The 14,033-nt window shown below is 42.4% G+C and overlaps 1 pseudogene; it reads right to left on the reverse strand.

Annotated features, from left to right (window-relative positions):
* Window positions 1-211: 211 nt before the first annotated feature.
* Window positions 212-1,504, reverse strand: LOC144227300 (annexin A2 pseudogene; annotated as a pseudogene).
* Between the last annotated feature and the right edge of the window lie 12,529 nt (window positions 1,505-14,033).

A 14,033-nucleotide genomic window follows, 5' to 3' on the forward strand; every position in this document is an offset into this window, starting at 1 on the left:
CTCTAGGAATAACTTAAAAAACATAATAAATAAATAATAAAATAAAGTTTTATGGGGGTGAGCAATGATTAGGGAAAACCCGTCTAAAAAAGGGTTGTTGGATCCATGGTTTTCTGATTCCTCATTTTCTTTTTTTTTTTATAAAGTAAAAATTCAGTTTATTCATCTGTTTATGACACAGTGTACACAAGAGGCAAAGTGTTTCACATCATAGACTTCACTTCCAACTCCTTGGAATGTTCATTTCTTTGGCTAAAGAGACTAGACATGAGAAGCAGGCAATGCTTAGGCAACTGAAATAAAGATGGGGAAGGGGCAATGCTAACGTCATCCTCGCAGGGATGGGCATAAGGGGACTGTTAGTCACAAGCTATTTTCTAGAACTGTTAGCTGGAAACAAAGGAACACCGATCCTGGCGCTCATGCTGTCGTGGGCTCAGTCATCCCCACCACACAGGTACAGCAGCGCTTTCTGGTAGTCGCCCTTCGTGTCTTGCTGGATGCAGTAGTACAGGGACTTGCCGTACTTCCTCTTGAATTCAGACCTAATTTTCAACATGTCCACTTCACTGCGAGAGACCATGATTCTAATCAGGACTTTATAGCGAGTCCCCTTGCCCTTCATGGAGTCATACAGCCGGTCAGCAAAATACAGGGCTTGTTCTGAATGCACTGGACCAGGTTCAGGAAAGCATTTTCCAGGTCTCCTTTGACCTCCTTCTTGATGCTCTCCAGCATGTCATAAGGGCTGTAGCTCTTGTACCTATCAAACACTTTCTGGAGGTGACACACGCTCCGCTCAGTCATGATGTTGATCCACTTCGGCACATCAGTTCCTTTCCTCTTCACTCCGGCATCATAGAGATCCCGGGCATCTTGGTCAATCAGTTCATAATCAATGACGGAGCCATCCTCTGCTCTTCTATCCTTTGCAAGGGCAACCATCAGCTTGCGGAAGTCACCAGATGTGTCAGAAATGATGTCCTTCTCCAGATCGGTCTTGTACATTTCCTTGTAGACTCTGTTAATTTCCTGAAGCTCTTGGTTGGTCCTTGAGCAGATGATCTCAATGAGGAAGTCCTCATCAGTCCCTAGCCCCTTCATGGAGGCTTTCAGCTCAGAAGCATCATACTGAGCAGGTGTTTTCAAGAGGCCCAAAATCACAGTCTCCAGGTGGCCGGACAAGGCTGACTTCAGTGCTGATGCAAGTTCCTTTTTGGTCCTTCTCTGGTAGGCAAAGGCAATATCCTGTCTCTGTTCATTGCTGCGGTTGGTCAGAATGTTGACGATGGTGACCTCATCCACACCTTTGGTCTTGATGGCTGTCTCAATGTTCAGTGCATCACGCTCAGCATCAAAATTGGTGTATGCTTTGACCGACCCATATGCGCTTGGGGGCGTGGAGTGATCACCCTCCAGGCTGAGCTTGCAGAGAATTTCGTGAACAGTAGACATTTTGAAAGAAGCTGGGCCGGGCGCGGAGAGCAGCGAGCGTCCACACTGGTGCAGCCCTGATTCCTCATTTTCTATACTATGAGCTCCTCATTCATATATACTATGAGTTCACATATGACTAAACTATTATAGAATGAAGGAAAAGAAATAACAGATGTCTTGCTAAAAGCCAAATTTATCTTCCAGATGAAGGTACAAAAACTTACAAGTGGATTGCAATGCTTCCTTAAGGAGATCTATTCTTTTGAATAGTGTCACGTAAAGGCTCTTTTCTAGTCCCTGTACTCATCTGGAAACAAACCAGAATTTTATAATTAAATAAGTTCGAACTTCAAACAGCTTTAAACCACAGACAATGTGACTATGCTTGGTTATACAAGAAATGCTCAATATTGTTACCACCTTATACTGCAGTCAACTTTGTGTGGCAGCTACAATTACAAGGGCTTTGACATTAATGCTGTTTGCGTGAGTTCTCCATCCAGAGGTACCAGCATGCATGCCGTTCCCACACAGCCGTGGCAGGACACCATCGGAGCCCCTGTGCACAGCTGTACAGTTCACCAGTGTTCCTTCAACCTGAACCCTCTCCTGCCACATCGCGGTCTGACTGATGCGTTTGTTCAGAAAATGTGGAATATCTACTCTGTCAGCTGGGGATTCAGCAGTAAAAAGGGAAGATGGGAGCCACTGCTACATGCTTATGATCTAGTGAAGACCTGCACTAAATAAGAAATTAAAAGTGAAAGAAGGGAGTAAGAAGTACACTGCCATGGGAACATACATCCAAGGTCCTAGATTAAAAGCTGTCCTGGAAGCCTTCTGTAGGAAAGTGCTGTCTAAGCCGTGACCTAAGAATCTACAAGAACCTTAATAAATATGCCTGTTTCTGTTTTCCAGTGAAAACAGAAGTCTTAGCGGTACATTAGAATCAGCTGGGAGAGTCCGTTTAAAAGCCTGAAGCCCAGGCTATACAGAAGACCAATCAGAGCAGAATGTCAGGGCTCAGACAAGGACAACAGTACATCAATTGCCCAAAGCTGACATCCATCTTTTCCTCTCTCCTTTCTGTTCCAAAGGAGCGTTCCCTCTGCCAAGCTAAAGCAAGTCTCTCCCACCCATTCTTCAGTGCTCCATCCCTCCCATCCTCTCAGAAAATCTAGTGAAGATCTCCCATCTCCTCTTTGGTCAAGTTAACCCAGTGTCACTATTAGCTCCCTCCTATTAGCATTTGGTCATGGCCGAGTCTCATCTGTATATATATGTATCCCCTTGATCCCACCCACTCATTTCAGCTGCCACCCTCTCTCCTGCCTTTTGCAGCCCATCTTCCTCAAAAAGTGGTCCACACTATTTCTCTATTCCCGCTCGCTCTTCAACAAACACAGACCTGGTGTTGACCTCCAGCTCCAGCCCCTTGTCACTAAACACAAGGAACCCTTTCAGCCCTCATCCCATTCCATCTCCCAGTAGCACTTGCCATAAATGGGTACCCCCATCCCCCCTTTTCAAAACGGTCTCTCCCTTTGTAATTTCTTGGGGTTTTAGGCTGGACCTTTTCTCTTTTTTACCACCTACCCTCCTCAATTCTTTCCATAGGTGATCTCATCTCCCCCAAAGGCAGCCAAGTACCATCCCTATGCTGCTGAACCTTTAAAGTTATATACCAGTGTTTATCAAATTATGGTCTCTGCAGAGACTAAAAGTTCAGATTCCATAGACTAACTCCAGACCTACCAAAGTAGTGTAGGAGAGCAGGGCCCAAGAATCTTAATTTTTAACAGTCTCCTCCAGATGATTCTTATGCACAGTCAAGTCCAAGGTTTGCAGTTCCAGGCCCATGTATCTAACTGCCTATGGCATATTTCCACTTGGAAATTTCAGAGACACTTTAAGTACATCAAGTATGTATGGACATTCCTAATGTTCACTAGCATCCAGTTGTCCTCTTTCCTGGGTACACAGAAGATAACACATCATAGACGCCTTTGCGGTTAGGGAACATCACGGGACTAGCTCTGTGCTGCACAATGGACTGTGAACAAAAGTGACATATGTCACTTCCAAACTGAGGCAGTGGATGCTGGATTTCCCTTCTACTGCCCTGGCAATCTAGAAGTCCCCTGGAAATCTGGAAGTCAGGATGAGACAACAGAGTCACAAGATGGAAGTGACTGGACTTCTTTCACTGCTTGGAGGCAAACTACTCTAGAGAGCCACCGAACACACAACATTGTATGAACAGGAGGTAAAACCGTGTTGGGTTAAGCCACTGAGATTTTGTGATGAACTTATTATAGGGGCATTATTAGCTCAGCCAAAATGGAGACACCTGTTCTCTCTGCATCCTCCCATCTCCAACCTGCTCCTCTCTCTAGTATTCTCGCTCCACTCAATTTATGGGACCAGAAACTTCATGTCGGTAGTAAGTAGACAGTGTCATCTATTTTTCATGTTTTCTTAGAGAGGAATGGTCATCATCTTTCCAGAGGGGAGCAATATTGGAGAACTCTTCAACTCAATTTCTCCGCCATCCCCTAACAGGTAGATGGCAAGGGTGAGTTACTTACCTTATGGGTGAGATTCACTGAACCACCTTTACTGCCACTTATTTATATGCCTGGACACCGTACTGTAATCCTAACCTAGTTCTCAGGTCTGGGCTCAGGTGACATAGAACTGAAAACGAAGAAAGGAAGAAACTGATGTCATCCCTAAACCTAAAGAAACAGAGACCAAGCTGCCCTGCTTTCCGCAATATTCCCAGCACACAGCTTATGGACAATAAAAATACTTGTTGACTCACTGACCAACTTCATTAATGACTATTTGCTGAGATACTGGAATTTCCATGATATTTCAACTGCTTGCAGAGAAAACAGTATAGACTAAATCTGGGTACGCAGGCCCCATCCTTCCTTTACCACCAATATTCCCCCACGTTCAACACATACTTCTCTTTTCAGGCATAAGAGAAGTAAAACCTGGCTCACAATATTCCTTCCTGTTCCCCATTTCCTTTTAACCTCTTATTTATAGGCTTATTTTATATACTCAGGGTGATTAAGGACATAGTCTGATCATGTCTTTGTCTTATGTTAGTCTAAATGTTGATATTTCCACGTTTGTGAAGTTTTCTGAATCTTATTACACGGTGTGTTATTCAACTCTAGAATCCCTCTGTTCTTATCCTTAAGAATTTAAATTAAACTAAAGTCCGACCTTGTGTCGTCTTCTTCCTTGTTTGAAATTCCCTTGATTTTGTTTTTGTAGGGTCCTGTAGGGCGATATTTACATATCTACTTATTTCAATAGTTTGTTTAAACATTCACAAGAGCCCACAAGGTGCCAGGCATTGGACTAGATGTAAGGGACAAAATGGTGACCAGAAACTGATGCAGTGCCTGCCCGGAAAGTATTCATGGTCTACTTGGGGCAGTAGACAGGTTAATTAATTTATTGCACTAATGAAAACAAAATTACAAACAGAGAAAAGGGCATTGGAAAAAGAACATGATTCTATGCCTGCATCTTAATAAAGTCATCTGATAGAGACTGGAAGCTACTAGAAAGTGATTCTCAAAACATACAAAAGAGGGAGGAAGTACGAGGAGGAGTACAAATGGGGGTGCACATCCGAGGACTCAGCAAGGAACTGGACAGTCCAAGGAACCGAAAAAGGTGAGTGGCTGAAGCAGAGGGGCAGAAAGGTGGTAGAGAGATGGTTCAGGGGCAATGGAGCGGGGATATGGTCAGATACGTGTTTTGAAAGGATGTCTTGAACTTCAGTATGAAGTACAGGTAGCTTCGTGAATACAGGGAGGCCAAGTTGGGAGGCTAATCCATCTTTCCTGGCAAAAACGATGATAAATTGGTCTTATGCGTGTCAGTAGAGAATGAGAAAAGTGATCCATCGGAAAAACATTTGGAAGGTAAAAGAATGTATAAACTTTGACAGCTTCCATGCCCTTGATACCGTTCGTTCTAAGCACTCTATAGCAGTACTATTGGACACAGTAGCCACCAAGTGCTCATGGCTAGAAGCACATTGAATGAGACTAGTCCAAACTGAATTGTGCTGTAAGTATGAAATACAGATTCCAAAGAGCCAGATAAAAAAAATAATCTAAAATATCTCATTAGTAATTTTGTATTAATTACACATTGAAATGATAATATTTGGGGTATATATTGGGTTAAGTAGAATATATTATTACAATTAATTTCACCTGCTCCCGTTTCCTTTCTTTTTTAATGGGGCTACTAGAAAATTTTAGATTAAATATACGGCTCATGTGCTACTTCTGTTTGACAGTGCAGCTCTAGACATACCAACTCTCTTAATTCTGCCAACAACCCCTTTAGGCTAAATACCACTTATTGGAAACTGAGGCACAGGGACACCAGTTCTAAATGGCTACCAAGCAAGTAAAAGGAGAGCTAAAATTTGAACTCATATAATTGGGTTCTGAAATCTACACTCTTAACAACCACACTTGCACTGCCTCTTGAAAGGATGGATATGATGCTAACACCTCAAATTTCTAGATTTTGCTATAGTGGCCTAACCACTGTTTTTATAATTAGCGACATGGAATGCTAATTATAAAAATCGACTCAATATCTTTTTAATATATTTGCTCCTGATGCACTCTTTTGTGTCTAAGTACAGATCAAGTCTCCATGCCTCCATTCTCTCATCTATGAAGAGATAATAATAAAAGAATTTATCTCCTATCATTGTTGCAAAGACTAAATGAGATGATATGTGTAAATTTAGAATAGTGCATGACACACAGTAAGCTACTATAAAAATTATTATTAAAATGAGTTTATGATATTTGTACTAAATATTTTGCTTTATACCTTAAATTAGCTTCATTTTATTCTTTATCTACCTTTTGCCTCTTATTTTACTTCTTATCTTATACTCTGTTAGTTTAAAGGTAAGCACGGTTTGGCTATAAAGAGTTGGAATGCTCATCTGAAGTCTATGCAAAAATATACTAGAACTTTTCTTAATGTTCTAGAATTGCAGCTAAGGCCCAATACACCATATTGTAAATGTGCTATTATTTAGGGATAGTCTCCTCCCTCCAGGGCTTACAAGAATTGCCAAGAATTATCTTTGGATTAGTCCTACCTTCCTTTGCATCACCCCCGTCAGTATAAAATGGGGATTAAGAGTGGGGAGGTGGCATTAGGGGGAGTGAAGTGTTTGAGACTGTTCCCTCCACTCATCCTAACAGGGTCCTCAAGAGACTCACTAGTCATGAAAGGACATCCTGAAGGAAGAAGGGGCCAGCCTTTCACTCGCCAGTTACGACTGCTTAGCTAGGAGACTTGCTGACTTGTCCCCAGTGCTGTGATCATGTAAAAGATAATTATGAAAAAGCGATGTGACAGGGCAGGAGAAGCAGGCATGAGACTGCCAGGGTAAAGGAAGCAGAGACACTCTCTTGAGTTCGAGAAGAAGGTGTGCAAGATGGATCTTGCACTGCTGAAGAGTTACCTCTGGGAGTAGAGATGGAGACTGTCAGAGCATGAAGGCCATTGAGGTGCATGCATCGGAGAAATGCAGTGGAATGCACCAGTGCAGGGTCCCCTGAAAGATGCAGCTGTATCTTGAAAGGACCTGCTAAGGCTCAGGGAACTACCTGGGAGTGAGTCTCAGGCCAGTGGACACTGATGACTGACCACCATCCACATCACTTCTATCCGGACACTGTGCAAGAGGAACACTCACAGTCAACCAAGGGCAGGATGAGAACTTGCCCAGGATGGCAGGAAGAGGTCTGTCTGTCCTTTTTTCTGCTCTCCCAGCACCTTAGAGAAGCTGAGTTCTTAGAAGGAAGAGGAGACATCCAAGAGCAAAACATCTTTTCTATACGCTTTTCCTTTGTGGTTACCATAAGGCTTATATACAACAACCTACAAAAGTCTATTTTATGTTGATAACAAGTTTGATTCCATCGTAAAGCTCAACATTATAATCTGCCCCCAGTGTTTTGCATCTTTTTATCTTGTGTATCCCTTAACTAATTATTACAATTATAGTTATTTTTACTATTTTTTAACCTTCATACTACTTTAGAAAAGATTAATCTGCTACCTTTACTATATTTACTGTTCCAGTGGGATTTATTCTTTTACTTGTTACTAATTAGAACTCTCATTTTTCAGCTTAAAGGAGTCCCTTTAACATCTCTTGTAAGGTCAGTTTAGTGGTGATGAAGTCCTTTGGCTTTTGCTTGTCTGGGAAACTCTTCATCTCTTCCTCACTTTTGAGTGATAACTTTGCTAGGTAGTAGATTCTTGGCAGGAAGGGTTTTTTTTTTCTTTCTTTTAGCACATTGAATATATCATGCCACTCTCTTATGGCCTGAAAAATTTCTGCTGAAAACTCTATTGTTAGCCTTACAGGGATTCCCTTGTATATAACAAGTTGTTTTTCTCTGGCTGCTTTTAAGATTCTCTCATTGTCTGTAACTTTTGACATTTTAATTATGTGTCTTCCTGTGGGTTTCTTAGCATCCATCTTATTTCAAACTCTCTGGGATTCTTGGATCTGAATGTCTGTTTCCTTCCCCAGGGTATGGAAGTTTTCAGCCATTATTTCTTCAAATGAGATTTGTGCCTCTCTCCCTCTTCCTTCTCCTGGGAGCCCTGTGATGGGAATGTTCGTCCATCTGATGTCCCATATGTCCCTTAAGCTATTTTCACCTTTTCTCATCCTTTTAGCTTTTTGTTGCTCTGATTGGTTGAGTCCACTGCATCTTTGAGTTGATGGATTCTTTCTTCTGTTTCATCTGGTCTGCAGTTGGGCCCCTGTAGTGTATTTTTCACTTCCATTATTATATTCTTCAGCTCTGTGACTTCTTTTATTTGGTATTACCTTATATTTCACATCTCTTTGATGAAGTTCTCACTGTGTTCATCCTTTCTACTCTCCAGTTTGATCAGCATCTTTATGACCATTACTTTGAGCTCTTTTTTTTTTAATTTTTTTAATTTTTTTAATTTTTATTTATTTNCCCCGCTTTGAGCTCTTTATTACATGAACTGTGTATCTCTATTTCATTAACTTTTCCCCCCTTGAGGCTTTATCTTGTTCTTTCATTTGGAACATATTCCTCTGTTTCTTCATTTTGCTTGGCTCTCTGTTGGTTTCTTTATGGAAGATTAAAACAATCACCTCTCCCAGTCTTGGAAGAGTAGCTTTGTGTAGGAGATGACGCTTGTTCAACCCTGCCTCAGCTTAGTTTTCTCTCAAACCTCTGTGCTTGTCCAAGCAAGCAGCCTATTATATTTTCAATAGCTCCCAGTAGTTGAGGATGTGCCAAAACCTGTCATGTCCCAAAGGGGAGGATGTCAGCATTTAGATTCATGATGACTAAAGCCAGACCCTCGGGCATCAGTTTTTAAAGTGTGCAAATGTATACACTCCTATAGGACTGCAAATGTAAGCCCAACTGGCCGCCAGAGCCAGGGACCTGGAGGTGTCCCCTGAGTGTCAGCCACAAAAATCAAGATGAGTACATAAGCCCTTTCCTGGGTGATACTGGTGAGTTGGAACAGATCACAGGAAGAGCACCGAGATGGCATCCATGGCCCATGTTTCTTTTTTTTTTTTAATGTTTTAAATGTTTATTTATTTTTGAGAGAAAAAAAGATAGACAGACAGAGCATGAGTGTGGGAGTGGCAGGGAGAGAGGAAGACACAGAATCTGCAGCAGGCTCCCAGCTCCAAGCTATCAGCACAGAGTCCAATGCAGGGCTCAAACTCACGAACCACGAGATCATGACCCAAGCCAAAATCGGACACTTAACAGCTGAGCCACCCAGATGCTCCTTCAGCCCATGTTTCTTAAGAGCATTTCCACAGGGTACTAAATATTCCCTAAACCTGAGTCACCCCTCAGGCCAAAACTCTAAAACAAGCCTCCTTTACAGAAAGACTGGGGAATGTATCCCAGTCTGCTGTCTGTGCAGTGCCCAGGGATGACAGTCTGCCAAGAACTGTCTCTCTGATTGTTACAGTCTCTTGGGGCCCAAGAATGCAAGCCTCCCTGACCACCAGAGCCAGGCAATCAGGGGCATCCCCTGGGTGACAGCTGCAAAAACTGGGGCTCCAGACACACAAAGCAGGGCACCAGAATCATGGAACACTCCGTCTAGGAGACGTGGGCACTCTGGAGTGCAGCAGAGGGTGAGCATGAAGATAGCACCTGCCCTGTGAGGTCTCAGGAAAGAATTACTGTCCATCCCAAGATGCGTGCCTAATCAGAATTCCCAGCCCTCGGGCCACACTCATGATGATCAGCTAATAGGCTTCCACCACAGACAAACCCAGTTCCTGGGCTTGTGGCCCCTTGCTGTGCTCTAGGGGTGATAAATGTTAAAGAACTGTTTCTCTGTTGGGGTGTCTGGGTGGCTCAGTCAGTTAAGCATCCAACTCTTGGCTTTAGCTCAGATCATGATCTTATAGTTCATGAGTTCAAGCCCCATGATCAAAGTCTGCACTGACATCATGGAGCCTGCTTGGGATTCTCTGTTCCCCTCTCTCTGCGCTGCCACCGCCGCCTCCTCCTCCTCCTCCTCTCTTTCTCTCTCAAATAAATAACTAAATAAGCATTAAAAAAAAAGAAGAAGAACTGTTTGTCTGCTGGTTATAGTCGTAGAATTCACAAGCATGAGCCCTACTGGCAACCAAAGCCAGGCAATATAGGGGTGCTACCTAGCAGAACTCAGAAAAATCAGGGTGTTAGACAGGGGTAGGAGCCCCTTCCCAGGGGACATAGATTATTACAGTCCTATGGGACCAGGAACACAAGCTCCTCTGGCCTCCAGAGATGGGTGACCAAGGGACATCCCCTAGACTACTTTATAATAGCTTTGGTTAGAAGTCAGAATAAAAGCAACCTTGAACTAAGTCCATGCTGTCCTTTTTGGCCATCTTTGCTGCTGGTCAGGTCTTGCCCACATACGTGCCATTCTTTCTCTCCCTCTCCCTAGGCAGAGACATTGCTAAGGGATCATAGCACTCTTTCCTTCCAAGTTCAAATGTGTCTGCATGACTCTTAATACCACACTTAGGGGGCTACTGCCATCCAACCAGAGTTAGCAAGATTGGACCTAACCTGCCAACCCTAACTGAGACTGAACTTTGCACTGAAGACAGAAATATTAAACAACTCCAAGCTAAAGGAATTAGGAAACCAAAACCTGTTTGTGCTATCACTATTTTTCAAACCAGAGAAGGCATGCAATAAAGAATATGGCCACGTGCTGGCTATCTCACTTCAGATTTTGATTGTTTTCCTGGCTTTTCAAACTGACATCTATTTTAAAGTTTCCTCTCCACTTCCAAGGTGCTTCTGATGCATTCCCTTCTCATATCCTCTTAAACATGGTGGCCATTCAGTGGCTAGATCTGGCCTCTCCACCTAAGAGCGCTTCTCCTCCATTTTAGACCTTCCAACATTTAATACCCTCTCAGTGTCACCATCAATAGAGCTGTGAGTGAGCTCAACCTTTCCTTGGAAGTGGTGATTTAATGTGTGAATTATACAGTTATTAGAATGGGTGTCAGAGAAACAGTGTAATATATGTAATATGGAGGCTGATGGGGCCGAAGGAGCTGGAACCGTCTGGATGATTTCTGGCACTTCTTTTAATGCTATGTCAGTTATTCTTATGACCAATCAGTCAAAGCTGTCTATTACCTTCTAATAATAATAATAATATTTTTCACTTAACGTTGCACCTTTCACCAGAGGATTTCAAAGAGCTTTGCAAACATTCATTAGCACTTTATGAAGTAGGCAGGTAATATATAAATACCAAGTCACATGTCACTGAATAGCAGCCATTAATAGTTCCCTTGACACCACATTCAGGTTAGGGCAGAAACAAAATAAGACCATATAAATGAAAAGTCAGGCGTCATCATTATTGGCATTTACTGCGGATCACAGAATTCTACCAGAGATAAGCTTCATTTTCTTGTCTCTTAGTGTGGCGGGAAGGGTGATCTGTTTCTCTCCTCTTGCGACCTCTCCCCACACACAAAAACACCTGAGACACAGACAGACCAATGCACACACAATCCAGAGCACTGGATTCTTTAAGCCTCATGACTCTATGAATCCCTGCTTGACAGGAGAAAATTCTCACTGCCCTAAAGATGATCCTTACACAAGAATCCTAAATACCTTGAACCCTACGTTCAGAACAAATGGAATGATTGAAATGCATACCAGAGGCTGGGAAGGGGAAGCTTCCAGACCCCGGGAGGGAGGGATGGAAGGGAGTTAGGACAAGTAGTTTGGGTATGAGCAATGACCACCTGAGAAGCAAGCACAAGAGGTGGCCCTGAGAGCCAAGGTTCCCAGTACCCCAGGTGAGGAGCTGGTGGCAGAAGGGAGAGGACAGGAGTCATCGCTAACGCCCCATCCTCTATGTACTTTGTGGGAATTAGAAGATATAATTAGAAATAGAACCAAGAGCCGGTTTATTACATTCTTTTTGATGCACGCGCACATGTGTGGGTATCTACCTACCAGGATATTAGTCAGAACAGGCCAGAATGGGCTGTGGTAATAAACATCCCCCTAAATTTTCAGGCATTAACACAACAAAAGTTTGGTCACACTAAATTCACTGCAGGTCCAGGCGGCTTCTTTAGGACATCTGTCCCCCATGTAGTGGCTCACCATTCCAGGCTTCAGTCTTGGGTTTCTCCATCTCAACGTGATGCTTCTTGGTTTACCATGCTAGGAGAAAGATGGAAAATAACACGTCAACATTTAACTCCTTTCCCCAGAAGGGACGCATATCATTTTTATTTCCAACCTTTTGGCTAGAACTAGTCCCACTGTTCCACCAGACAAATGGAAGGGTAGGAAAACAAACTCTTTCATAAATCTGAGGAGGGGAGGAAAATTGGAAATATCAGCAATTAGCTGATTAGTAATAGACATTGCTAATTGTTTCTTCCTGTACAAACCTTTCTTCCAAAAATTATTCCTGTCATGCTTTCTCTCTTATTTTTACCCAGTAATAAAGAAAAGTCTGGGTTAACATATTTCCCCAATCCCACATTTCCTTTACACAGAGTGTTCTCTGACTACAAAAACAGCACGCAATGGGGCAAATCCGTTGAGCCAATGTTTCCATGCTTCCTAAGAAAGTTCTGTCCTCTCCTTCTTGAAATTCAAGAATGGTGATCATTACCCTGACTTATGCAATATTCACTCTTGATTACCCACCAATGCATTAGCCATACTGCGTCTTAATCATTGTTGATATTATTAGGTTAGGAAGATATTCTTCATATTGATTCACTCACTATCTTTTCTTTTAAGAAAGGGACTTTTCTTATGGAAGATTTTTCTTAAACCAAAACAGATTTTGTATTCTCTGTATCAGAAAGAATATGAAACACAAATGTACTAAGTCCCTCCCTCCCACCTCTTTTGAGCCCCCTCAACCCTTCATTCTCACCCAGAAGCTCATTCAGAGCAGTCTACTGTGTCAGAAATATGCTGAGACAAAGAGGAAGAAAAGGAGAACTCCTCATGTTACAACTGAGTTCCCAACAATCTTTCGTTCTAATTCTTTCTAAAGGTGTACTTGAGAAGTACAAGACTAAATGTAGGGGACTGTTTCCATACTTCCTGTCTATGTGACTTTGGGGAACTTAATTTCTTGACTAGTCTGTTTACCTATCTGTAGAAATGAAACAATAATCCTGTTGACACCATAATATTGTCACAAGGAAAAAATGAAATTATGTATCTGTGACATGGCACAAAGAAGGTATTAAGATTTATCTCCACTTTCTGAAAAGTTTGCTCCATCTCCCTCTCTCTCTCCTTTTCTCAATTTCTCCCTCTGCCTCTCTTTCTCTCCTCCTTCTCTCTCTCTCCCCACCCCGAATCTTTCCCAAGGCAAAAATTGAGAGGCCCACAATGAACTTTCCTTCCCTAAGGCCTAATCCCATTAGGACTTTATTCCAGAAAAAGCTCCATTAGATCTTGGCCAGGTGAAATTCCATTAGGCCTCAAACAAAGGAACAAGTCTCTCATTATATATAGATATTAGGAAATGTCAAGAGAGAACTGCTGATAACAAATCTACATATATGATTCATTATTCCTTAATACAAGAACATGTGCAGTGATCCTTTAGCATATCTTCCTTAAGAAAAATGTCTTAATATTAATACTCTCTCTTCCAAGTTGAAGGAGAACAATTGCATAACAGACAGCTAAGAGGTTTCAGGTGCCACATACAGAGGGTAACAAGTTAAATCCTTCTAGAGGAATTTCTACCCTTATATTTGCACACCCTTATTAAAGTACCTCCTTCATACTTCCCCATGAATCTCAACCCATCTTTTGGGAAACCTCAGCCTCTCCTTTTGGAGATTTGCCTCAGTTGCAAATCCATCCCCTCCTACACCCTAATCCAAGGTATGTTTCTCCAAGCCTGAGTAGTGAAGTGTATAGCAACCTCGACCAGGGCTTCAGCAGGAGGGTTATTAGGGGCAGACTCCCAGCTGCATAGCACTGCTC

The sequence above is a fragment of the Crocuta crocuta genome, unplaced genomic scaffold, assembly GCF_008692635.1.
Source record: "Crocuta crocuta isolate KB4526 unplaced genomic scaffold, BGI_CrCroc_1.0 scaffold223, whole genome shotgun sequence".
Classification (NCBI taxonomy): Eukaryota; Metazoa; Chordata; class Mammalia; order Carnivora; family Hyaenidae; genus Crocuta; species Crocuta crocuta.